Raw genomic sequence first — 12,252 nt, 5'->3', positions numbered from 1 at the left:
TGTAACTCATTCAGGAGGTCAGCACCTTCATTGTAACTCACTCAGGAGGTCAGCACCTTCATTGTAACTCATTCAGGAGATCAGCACCTTCATTGTAACTCATTCAGGAGGTCAGCACCTTCATTGTAACTCACTCAGGAGGTCAGCACCTTCATTGTAACTCACTCAGGAGGTCAGTTACTTTTAGGGGAATATTTAAGGCTGATTTTCACTCTGGGTTGCCAGATATTCTCACAAAGCTCCAACTTAATACCCCCACCCAGATTCTCAGTTTTTGGTGGACTTCCCTTGACACACACACACACACACACACACAAACCGCTTAAAAATGTTGAGCCATATGCACTTGGTCCCCTCTCCTCCTCTGAAGTGCACAGCCTTCATTAACTCCGCCTTATCAGTTTAATAGCCCGTATTAATGACTGCAGCCGCGTGTGTTGTATCAGCTGATTAATGGTGTTGACGCTGATGCTCATCAGAGCAGGCCTCCCTGCAGAACGCCTCCTGGAGGGGAGTCCTTTTTAAGTGGCTCTTTCATGCTTTTGTAATGTTTACTGATCACCGCAGTGTGAATTCAAGAGAACACAGTTCCCCTGCTCCACAGCCCAGTTCTGGGGGCTTGGTACCTCTCTAGAGCAACAGATGGAGTACAATCTGTAATTGTAAGTGGATCTATGGAGCGATGGAGTGATGAGCTGGACTCAACCACTGCTCCAAATCATCCTAAAGGTATTGGGCGTATCTCTATCATTTGTGAGAACACAGTTCCACTGCTGCGCCACACTTAGAATTCAGTATTTTTTCATGAGAAATACACTAACTAAATGTATGTAAAATGCACTGTGAAAAAAAAGTTTTTTCTTTGTTGGGTCTGTACATATAATACAAGCAAATTGTATAAGATAATCATAAAATATTTTAGTCATCAACTGCATTGGGTAATTTTGGGAAAAATCCGCACTGTTACAGTTCACACGTCACACTTCAGAAAAATTTTTAAATATTGTTTTTATTAAACACTGTGCACATTGTGTAGTATCTGTCACTTGCCAAAGGTTCATAAATGTTGCCCGTTATATTACCATCATTCAGGTTTGTGCATGAATCACAAAGCTCTCTGTAAGCCATCGCTCTCTGTGTTACAGATGCTAACACAAATATACACTGTTTTCAAACATGCATTTGCTGCTTTTTCTTTACGTTTATGGCCTGTGGCATTTGTCCTGTGTTTTGTGAAACTGAGAAAGCATTTCTACTTTGGGGGTCTGGTTGTGTATTTGTGGACTTCTTCTTTAGGACAATGGTTATTTTTGTTACAGTAGTGAGCTACGTACGCCAAGATTTTGCACTGTTTCTTGTAGAAGAAGAAGAAGAAGACATATGTTTTGTTTATATATCTGCGTGCTGGAAGTATGAAATTATGTAACTGACAAACAAATCAAGTTTTTAAAAACAGAATCAAACTAGTGCCAGGATCAATAGGTATTCAATATTTTTTATTAAATTAAATGACAGTAAAATCTAAAGTTAACCTACAAAAGAATAAAATGTTGAGGCACCTAAATAACCTCTTTTGCCTGAGAGCTCTGTATTGAATGATCCCAAGGTCCTGCAATCAATCTTCTCCCTTTTTGTTTTTTTGTTTGTTTTTTTTATTCTATTCTCTAACGCTAACTAATGTAAACAGTACTTTTAAAACAATCCTTCACAGACCAAATTGCCCGTGTTTTAAAGAACATATTTGTTTTACCCAGTGCAACTCTAGTTTGTCTAAATGACGTCCCACTGAAAGTCCATGAGATTCTTCAGGAGCGTAGAGACATGACGATTGACCACGACAGGTTCCTTTTTGATGATTCTTAGGATCTTCTTTGAAGCCACCAATGCCCCTGCAACTCTTCACACCCCTCTCAGAGTTCATCCCAGTGATGTACCTTACAGTTTATATGAAGTCAGAATAAGCATTAACTGGCAAATATTCATTTACACAAACAGTAGACAGGCAGCAGTATATAGGTAGATGTCGCAGTCACACAGCTCCAGGGTCCTGGTTGTGGGTTCGAGTCCCGCTCCAGGTGACTGTCTGTGAGGAGTGTGGTGTGTTCTCCCTGTGTCTGTGTGGGTTTCCTCCAGGTGACTGTCTGTGAGGAGTGTGGTGTGTTCTCCCTGTGTCTGCGCGGGTTTCCTCCGGGTGACTGTTTGTGAGGAGTGTGGTGTGTTCTCTCTGTGTCTGCATGGGTTTCCTCCGTGTGCTCCGGTTTCCTCCCATGCTCCAAAAACACACATTGGTAGGTGGACTGGCGACTTAAAGTGTCCATAGGTGTGAATGTGTGTGTGTATGTGTTGCCCTGGGAAGGACTGGCGCCCCCTCCAGGATGTGTTCCTGCCTTGTGCCCAATGATTCCAGGTAGACTCTGGACACACCGTGACCCTGAACTGGATAAGTGTTACAGATAATGAATGAACAAATGAACAAACAGTAGATATGAGTCTACACCGGTAATAACCAGTGGTGCTCTTCTATCACACTTTAATGATGGTTCTACATGGGTTCTTTAGTAAATAAATGGGTCTATATGTAACCCTGAACACTTGAAGGATATTTTGCATGATTAAAGGTTTTTTTGCATTGAGATTGATGGAGAATGTGTTATATATGTGGTTATAAACAATCAATAAATGAATTAGAATGTAATATGGGTCCATAATTTCAAAACAGAAAGAATTATTTATAACACACTGATCATTTAGAATTAATAATTATTTAAAAGTACTTTTGCGTTGTTACTAATGGGGTAAAATAAACTCATTATGTAGGCATTATGAAATACACTGCAGATTTAAATCTAGTTCAAAGTGCAAAATATCGCCTCAATTTTTACAATAAATTCTAGTTTCTAGTTCACTGTAAAGTGGCAGGTCTTCAGTGTTGTGTAAATCCTGAGAAGAGTAATATTTTAACACCAGCTCCATCCATACGTCCAGAACTAGTATTCACAAAGGACAGGCGGGCGGTGTGTTTGCTCTCCTGAGGTCTGGACGTTTGTTGGTCTATTTTTGAAGACGCTGATTTAATTATTTATTCCCTGTCCTCACTGTCATGGCAGAAGAGACGAAAAACAAAATGCTATTTCAGTTCTCCGTACACAAACGCTGGAATAATTAAACAGCGCGGCGTATCAGACGAGGAGGAATAACTGGAGTGTCAGGCATCAAAGCGGCCGATATCGCACACTCAGATCAGACCCAAACGGGAGCTTGTCAGAGAGCGACAGATCTGGAGCTGGAGGCAGGTTACGTCCCAACAAAGCCCCAATCATCTCCAACAAAGAACTCCTTCTCCAGGTGTGGGCTCGCTTTTCCCGCAGCTCGCTTTCTCCTCTCTCTCTCTCTATCTCTCTCTTTCTCTCTCTCTCTCTCTCTCTCTCTCTCTCTCTCTCTCTCTTGCTCTCTCTCTCTCCCTTTATCTATTTCCCTTTGTCTCTCTCTCTCTCTCTCTCTCTCTCTTTCTCTCTCTCTCTCTCTCTCTCTCTCTCTCTCTCTCTCTCTCTTGCTCTCTCTCTCTCTCCCTTTATCTATTTCCCTTTCTCTCTCTCTCTCTCTCTCTCTCTCTCTCTCACATACTCTCTCTCTTTCTCTCTCTCACTCTTTCTCTTTCTCTCTCTCTCACTCTCTCTCCTACTCTCTCTCCCTTTCTTTCTCTCTTCCTTTCTTTCTCTCTCCTTTTCTCTCTCTCTCTCTCTCTCTCTCTCTCTCTCTCTCTCTCTCTCTCTCTCTCTCTCTCTCTCTCTCTCTCTCTCTCAGTTCTGATATCTGGAGACTTCAGAAGATGCTGGCCGTTTTTTTTTTTTTTTTTTGCATTGACAACAAGACATTTGAAGTCCCATCTGGGTCCAAACCGTGGTGCACTGTGGTGGACAGAATCACAAAATCACCTGATTGCTTTTCTAATACGTTCAGGAGGCAGCAGAGATGGCACTCATCCAACACTCACTGTAGGTTTTGGGCTGATACCAGCAGAAAATTCAGGGGCCCGATAATGGAGAAACAGAACAAATCCGTAACAAATCCGACCTGAAACAGCTCTGAATTCCTTGAATCTCCAAAAGAAAATATAGTGGAGTGCAGTAACACAGACCAGTCTTGGCTTACGGAGAAATATCCACTCTTTCTTAGGTGTAGAGATGTGTTTTAGTCACAAAGCTATACCATGAAAAGCTTGGCAGTCGGGGGCATGTTTATTATAGGTGTAAACGTTGTGGTTTGTGTGTTTTATAAAACTGTTTGAAAAGCTAGTTTCAGCCTCACATAGTCACACATTTAAGGTGGCACAGAGAAATCACACAATAAGTTGTGAATAACACCTTGTAAACTGACCCATTTAAGTTGGAATTTTATGTTTGAATATGAAACTCAAGACTTAAAAACTGTGAATAAGAAGAAAATGTCAAAAATCAGATTTAAGGTGTAGGAGAAATATCAATAAGAAAGATAACATTAGCCTCATCCAGTGAAGTGTTTTAGGTGGAAAGGGAATACGGGGAAAAACAGCAGAGGCTCGTTCAGTGTTTTGCCTTTGGTTAGAGTGGGTAGATGTTTTAGTGAAAGAATGAACACTTTTCTGTGTAAACAGGTTGATTATGGAACATTCTTATTTAGCTGCAGGTCCAAAGTTTTTTCCTCAACCTGGCAACCTGGGTGAGTTTCTGAACTCTGAATGTGAACTCTCTTTAGTGTTTTGAATTTGGACTGCGGCACCTGTTTGAAACGCTTGCAGCCAGTTTTACAGATTGCTCCTTTAACGTTAGAAGCTCTACAGAGGTCACTGCTACGTCCAGCTCTCCCACCACACAGACCCAGGCAATGGACCCCTAGCTGAGGGGGAAACAACTTTGGAAACACAGTTGTCATTGCAGAACAATGGCGAGGGACTTGTGGTATGTGAAAGACATGTTTTTTGTCACTCAGGGACAGACCAGTGGCCAAAGCATCTGTGAGAAAAAGCAGAACAGTGGCATCTTTAGGAAACAGGCTCCTGTTCTTTTTCTGGAACGTCATGAACACCTCCCAGGCCCTGCAGGTCCGATATAACAGCCGCCAGATCCCTCAGACCACACCGTCGGAGGCGGAGACTGGGCCACGTGCAGCGAGCGCGCCATGGACGTCGGTTTGGCAGAGTGTGCGGTCATTTCCACATAAAGCTGCTATTGTACATCTGACACGGTCATTACCAGCTGCGGTGCCTTCTGTTGCAGGCTTTAATGAGATCTGTGGCCGGTGGAAGTTGGGATCATTCTGAGCTCAGGGCTTTTCACAGAGGGGCACTGATCATGATTCTGATTTCTGAACAGTCAAATGGACCGGTGATCTCTATCAGCCTTTCTATTGTCTGTAATAACATTGTAATTACACTCTAACGACACGTAGAACCATAACATAACTACAGACAATGCATTCATTACAGCAGTGCATTGTATGTAAATACAGCTTTAAAAGTAAATGCACATTTTTATCTCATGATCTGTTGTGTGTTGTGTACAAATAAATTGTAATTTTTTTTTTTATAATGTGTAATAGTTATTTAGAATTTAAACATTCTCCAGCTCAAATTAGACATTTCTAACTGCTTCATAGTATTAAAACTTCATCAATACAATATAATAATTATAAATGAAGACACTCAGCTACAATTGGCACGTTTCATTTGGTTGTTTTCCGTTTCTGATTTTTGGCTGTGTTTCTTTAATTAGCCAATCCCAAGCCATTGTGCAGTGGACTCACTGTAGGAGGACAGTGAGAGGATCGTCCTCAGTCCTCTGTGCAGCGCTGAAGACTCCTCTGAATTAAGCCCACATTACTTTTCTGATGAGACTGATTTGTGCAGAGAGATGAGAGAACTCACGCAGCGGCAGAAGAAAAATAGCTTGATTTTCGGCTCTGATTGGGATTTTCATTTGAGGAGACGGTGAATGTGAAGAGCCTGTTGAGACGTGTGTGTCCTGGGTTTGTTCTGTCTTTTCCTGTCCTAGTTTGTTGTGCGTCTTCACCAAAAAAAAAATTCCCAGGAGGTGTCCACTGAACTTGGATGATTACATTAAGAGGCAGAGCGTAATTCCTCGCTATTCGCGGCTGGGTCCACTCCGTGTGTCTCACAGAGAGGGGTTTATGGGTTCGTAGCTTACGATGGAGTTGTGCTGAAAGTGCAGCTATGTCCCATTCATTTCTGTCAGAGAGGAATCCAGGGAAATTCAGCTTGGTCTAGAATTTTTCCAGAAAGCAGAGTGTGTCTGATCAATACACTGAACCTACATCATTGAAATGATGGACAGCGCCCCCTGCAGTAGCCCCCACCACTTCACTTATCCCCAGTCTGTCTCCAGCCCTTGCTTTTTGAGCAGCGTTCACCTTCCGTCTGATTGGTACTATGTTACCGTACTATGTTGTTAGGTCTGCAGTGGTTGTGTCCTTGGACAACATTTGAGACTTATGTGAGGGCTCAGGTGGGCAAGCCATCTCAATGTAACCCATATTCATCAGTACAATACAATAAACCTGTATTTATCCAAGTCCAGAAGTCATTCAGGAATGAGCCTTTGGTCCAGGTTCATTTGAACAGCGGCAACTGAAGTTATTTCATTGACTCTTTACCCTCCTTCACTGGAGCTGGAGTTGATGCTGGACATGACCCACTCTCCACAAAGTCCACTCCTTTAGTTTAGTGAGTCACGACTCTGGATCCTCTGGAGTCGACTCTGACTCTAGACTCTGGTTGTTGGAGTGAGCGGAAATGACTCCTCGACTCCACTTGATTTTAACCAAGACAGAGCTACAGCTAGAGTCAGAGTGAACACGACCCCGTCCTACACACAGTTGTTACTCTCAGAGTCACTCCCAGACACATCAGAGTCAAAGAGTCGACTCTTTTGATTTATACGCAAGTGCTCCATCCTTAAATGGAAAGTACTCATGCGTATTAAAGTGTATGTAACACCTAATGTTGCATCGTATTAATGTGAAGTGTGCCTCTTTCCGGAACAGTTTCACATTTCAAATCCGCAGCATCATCATCATCATCATCCAGATTTCTGCTGATTGGCCAAAGCTGCAGCGTCTGATTGTTCTGAATTGTTTTTTTTTTTTTTTTTTTTTTTCAGCCGAGAGACTAGCGATGATGCCGGCTCCACTGGAGCTAAACCATGGCTTTCAAGGCAAGCTCAGAGCCTCAAACCCAAACTGAACCTCAGCCTCAGCTGAGAGACGAGAGCCAGGAGTGGTCCAGTAATTAGAAGCGCAGCGTATTTGACATGAGCCCATCACCCAGTTATGGAGCTCTGAACAGAGCGGTGTCAGCTTTCCGAGCTCTAACGTCTTCAGAGAAGTGATGATGGCGCTTGGCTTTCTGCTGCACCAGCCTCTTTTTTATTTCCCCCCGAAGCCCACCGCCCTCGATCAGACACTGGGTTCTCGTGTAGAGGAACGAGCGCGGCTGTGTCAGGTTTTTCTTTACCTTCTGCTCTCGGTTCTTTCTTTGTTGTTGTTTTCCTGCCCTTTGGAGGACCATGCCTTTGGGAAACAATATGTATGTATGTTTATTAATATTCTATTCAAATCTTTTAATGATCTGACTAAAGACAGCAGCCAGTTTGGGGCAGTACACTCAACACATCAGCTCTCAGACAGAGAAGCACTGAAGAACATTCCCAGTTATAAAATGACATTTCATCCTGTTCTTCTCCTGCTGCAAAGAATTCCTTTGTTCAGCGCATGTGCTCATTAATGTGGGCATCTGGAGCCCTCCAACCCACACACTGTGAAACAAGACCCATCCGGTCAGTTTTCTGTGTGCTGCTTAAGTCAGAAAACACAGGATAAAATGAGCTGTTCTCATTCTATGCCACTTCTGACATAAAGTGCAGAGACTTTAGAACTGCCCCGCCCCCTCTGAGTCTGTGCAATCACAGTGCAGGAGAAACAAGAGAAAGCAAGAACGGAGAAGAAAGAAAAAACAGCTAAAAACCAGAGCTTCTGCTCCTCGCTCCTCACTGCTGTGCGCTCGGGGTCGGGGTGAACAGCGAGCGGCTCGTTATCATTTAAAGGAACAGGTGCTGAAAGCGGGCGTTCTGAACAGGGCTGTTTACACAGGGGGAGAACACTGCTGTGGGGTTTAGCTCCTGTGGTTTTGATCAAATTAGGTCACAGTGCATTAAGACCCAGAACTGTGTTCCACTTGTGGAAAAGGGGGAGAATGTCTCCTTTAAAACAGTTAAAGAGTAAATGTGTAGAGCAATGTCCTGAGCGTGCCATAGGTTTAGCGTGATTACAGACACAGGTGCTGGGACTGACCTCCGTGCTCCGGCGCTGCAGAGTGTGTCCCTGAGCAGCGGGTCTGGACCAAGCTGATTGTTTTGATCTCTGTGGCCTGTTGAGGGGGGCACTGCTGTGTGAAGATGGAGAGTGTTGTCCGGACCGAGTTAAGGTGAGGGCTGGTTTTTGACGGCGGCTGAGAGCTTTTCACTGATGTGTTTTCCCAGTGTGATAATGTTAATGGTTTTCCTTGATCTCCAGGTCATCGAAATACTTTCTGCTCTTTGGTTCTGAGTGATTACCTCCAGCTCTGAGCAGTGTCTACTCTGCAGGGCGGTGGCTCTGGCCTCAAAACAGTCTCACACACACACAGACACACACACAGACACACAGTCTCACACACACACAGACACACACACTCACACACACACACACACACACACACACACGCAAACACACACACACACACACACAGAGAAACACACACACACCACACACACACATACACACACACTCTCTTGCGCAGATACACTTATTGATAGAGCTATATAGGATGTACTATGAGATGAATTAGAGAAAGGTGGATATATTTGTGAGTGAGAGAGAGAGAGAGAGAGAGAGAGAGAGAGAGAGAGAGAGAGAGAGAGAGAGAGAACTGGAACAGACAAAGAGAGAGAGAACAGTGGAACAGAGAGAGACAGAAAGCGATAGTGTGATTCTGCAACACATCACTGAGGTGAAGAGTAGGAATAAAGCCATGAATCAAAGCCATGAATCAAAGCCATCGATTTTCAGTTTTTCTGAATATATGCGCATCACTAATGACGTCATGTGACCTGCGTGACCCTCCGGACCCCTGAATAAATAACTCTCTGCTGTGTACAGACCCTGCTCTGGATTAATGTCCTTAATTAACTGCAGCGGTGTATAAAGAGTAAAGCTGATGAATGTGTTGTGTTCCTTTCTTTTCTCTGAAACATCTGGCTCCGTCCGAATCGAGCAGAATCGTGGAGCCTCGAGAAGACGCTGAAAAAGGAAAACAATCTGCGGATTCCTAAAGTTAGCTCTGTTTAGGGCTGCACTTTTTCTGTGGTTCACATTTTTCACTGAGCACTCTGTAGCTCTACAGTTACAGACTGTGGTCGAGCTGTTGCTTTGCATACTTTATTAACCCCTTTTCTTCAGCGCTCAGGACCCCCACAGAGCAGGTGTGATGTGGTGGTGGATCATTCTCAGCGCTGCAGTAACACTGACGTGGTGGTGGTGTGTTAGTGTGTGTTGTGCTGGTGCGAGTGGATCAGACACAGCAGTGCTGCAGAAGAACAGGGGGAAAGGGGGCTAGCAAAGTATGCAGAGCAACACATAGACTACAGTCTGTAATAGTAGAACTACAAAGTGCTCCTGTGTGGTCAGTGGAGCTGAGAGAATGGGCAGTGTGTGTAGAAACACAGAGGTGGTTGTAATGTTATGGCTGAGCAGTGAATGTGCTTGTTCTTGGAGATATCGTTGGTGTCTAGGTGTTAGTAAACAGTGTGTCGTTCTCTGTTGGATACTCGTCACACACTCGCAACTCCCTGAGACTAACACACACACACACACACGCACACACGCACACACACACTCATACACTCATACACTCATACACTCATGCTAATCCCTCAGAGCTGGTGGGAGTGCACTGAGCCCTTCAGGAATATACTGGCACTCATTCCTCTCTCTCTCTCTCTCTCTCTCTCTCTCTCTCTCTCTCTCTCTTCTCTCTCTCTCTCTCTCTCTCTCTCTCTCTCTCTCTCTCTCTCACTCACTCACTCACTCACTCACTCACACACACACACACACACACACACACACACACACATACACACACACACACAGGGAAGAAAAACAACTGATCAGGAGCTGCTCACAGACTGAGTGCAAAGGCACTGTGCTCTGTATAAACTCTGCAGTTCCACTTGAAGGTAATTTAGAACAAATTTGCCCCATTGCACGTTATTCCACACTCACCCTGCACACTCACCCCTCCCTCCCTCAACACCACACTGTCAGAGAGGGATGCAGAACATGGGGATGAGTACACAAACTAACAGGGGGGTTGTTCGTTATCACTGGCTGCTGGAAACGTACACAGAGCAACCGAAGGGCTATCACCAGGTCTGGGTCGGAGCCAGTAATTGGATGCGAGACCCATCCTCCTGGAAAAGCTTGGGTGGTGCTGGAGGAGGCGGTAGTGGGGCCAACAGGGGGTGCTGTCCCTGTGGTGTGTGTGGATCCCAATGTCTGGGTGCAGTGACAGGGACACTGTACTGATTCAACATCCTACAAGATGAGCTCAAAACTGAGGTTGTAAAAGACCCTCCGGTGTATTCCATGGAACAGAGTCGGGGTGTGACCCCAATGTCTGGCTAAATCTGCCCCTGCGGTCACTTCTGGCCTCCTGACCATCCTCAGTTCCATCACTCCCCTTCTTCTCCTCTCCGCCCCAACAGATGATCTGTGGTGAGGAGGAATCTCATCCGTAATAACCACTGTCCACTGGAAGAACCAGATCACACCTGAGTTCAGGAGACACACTGAACATAACATTATAACCACCACAGTGTGGCCTGGTCAAAGTGGCTCAGACCCTTATACAGACTGTTTCTCCTGCTCAACCTCAGGAACTGACTGTTCACCCATTGCCTGATACATCCCACCACCATCAACAGGGGGCGCTGTAACAGGATCATCAGCGTTTTTCACTGCACCTCTCAGTGGTGGTAATCTTGTGGCTTGTCACAGTATTCTATGAATATATATTTTGCGCAAGTGTAAATACTCTTTAAAACAGTCTGAGGATTCAGCTCTAAACTCTAAACTGCTCAGGGTTTGAAGAAACAATACTTTGCAAATTGGATCCATATTTACATTGGTCATGTGGACTAGGCAGGAAGAGGTGTGTGTGTGTGTGTGTGTGTGTGTGTGTGTGTGTGTGTGTGTGTGTGTGTGTGCTCACCCCACAAAAGTGCAGTTTTGCTTCATGTGCCCTGCAGTGTCAGTTCACATCAGCTACACACACACACACACACACACACACCCACACAAACTAACTCTCTCTTTCTCTTTCTCTCTCTCTCTCTCTCTCTCTCTCTCTCTCTCTCTCTCTCTCTCTCTCTCTCTCTCTCTCTCTCTCTCTCTTTGATCAGGGACCACACGCTCGCACAACAGAAAGCCTGTCACATTCTCTCTCTCTCAAACCACTCACACACAAACACACACACATCTACATATATACACACAAATAATACCAAATCTTTCAAAATCTCCATCACTGACTTTACGACATCACACACACAAAGAAAAATAAAAACCTTTGACTCAGCTCAGGACCTCAAACACACACACACACACACACACACACACACACACACTGATGCAACCATGCTCTTTGTTCCTCAGTTGTCCAGTTCTTTGCGGATCCTGATGTATCTGACCTCTATTCCTCTAATGGACATAGAGCTTTTAGATGGAGGCAAGACTGAAGAGTCTTTCTATTTGAGACCCCCTGCTTTCTCTCTCTCTCTCTCTCTCTCTCTCTCTCTCTCTCTCTCTCTCTCTCTCTCTCTCTCTCTCTCTGTTGTGTTTAACCCCACAGACCTGGGGCCATGGGCGAATGAGCAGCATGTGTATTCTGTCTAGTTGTGTATAAAGAGAGAGAGAGAAAATCAACGTGATTCAAAGCTGGTAGGCCTTGAGCAAAGGTCTCTCTCTCTCTCCCTTCTACTCTCATATATAAAAAAGAGAGTGCGTGCTATAGCACTTAAGAGTCTAGACTTGATTTCTCTACTCTTTCCGCAAGGACAGCTCTGTGCACAAGTCAGAGTCCACTCTCGTTTTTTTTCTGGTCAAAACCTCCATTTACCACACGACTGAACACAACCGCATATCTGACTCTAGCTTTAGTTCTGA

General features: G+C 44.5%; 1 protein-coding gene across 1 annotated transcript in view; it reads left to right on the top strand.

Moving 5' to 3' along the window:
• The window catches only part of cntn4 (contactin 4), a 239,177-nt gene that overhangs the window by 107,258 nt on the left and 119,667 nt on the right, over positions 1-12,252 (top strand). The gene's annotated exons all lie outside the window — the stretch shown is intronic.

This window comes from Hoplias malabaricus, chromosome 3 (assembly GCF_029633855.1).
Source record: "Hoplias malabaricus isolate fHopMal1 chromosome 3, fHopMal1.hap1, whole genome shotgun sequence".
Lineage (NCBI taxonomy): Eukaryota > Metazoa > Chordata > Actinopteri > Characiformes > Erythrinidae > Hoplias > Hoplias malabaricus.
The sequence above is the reverse complement of the archived record's forward strand: the minus strand, read 5'-3'. Positions and strand labels throughout refer to the sequence as shown.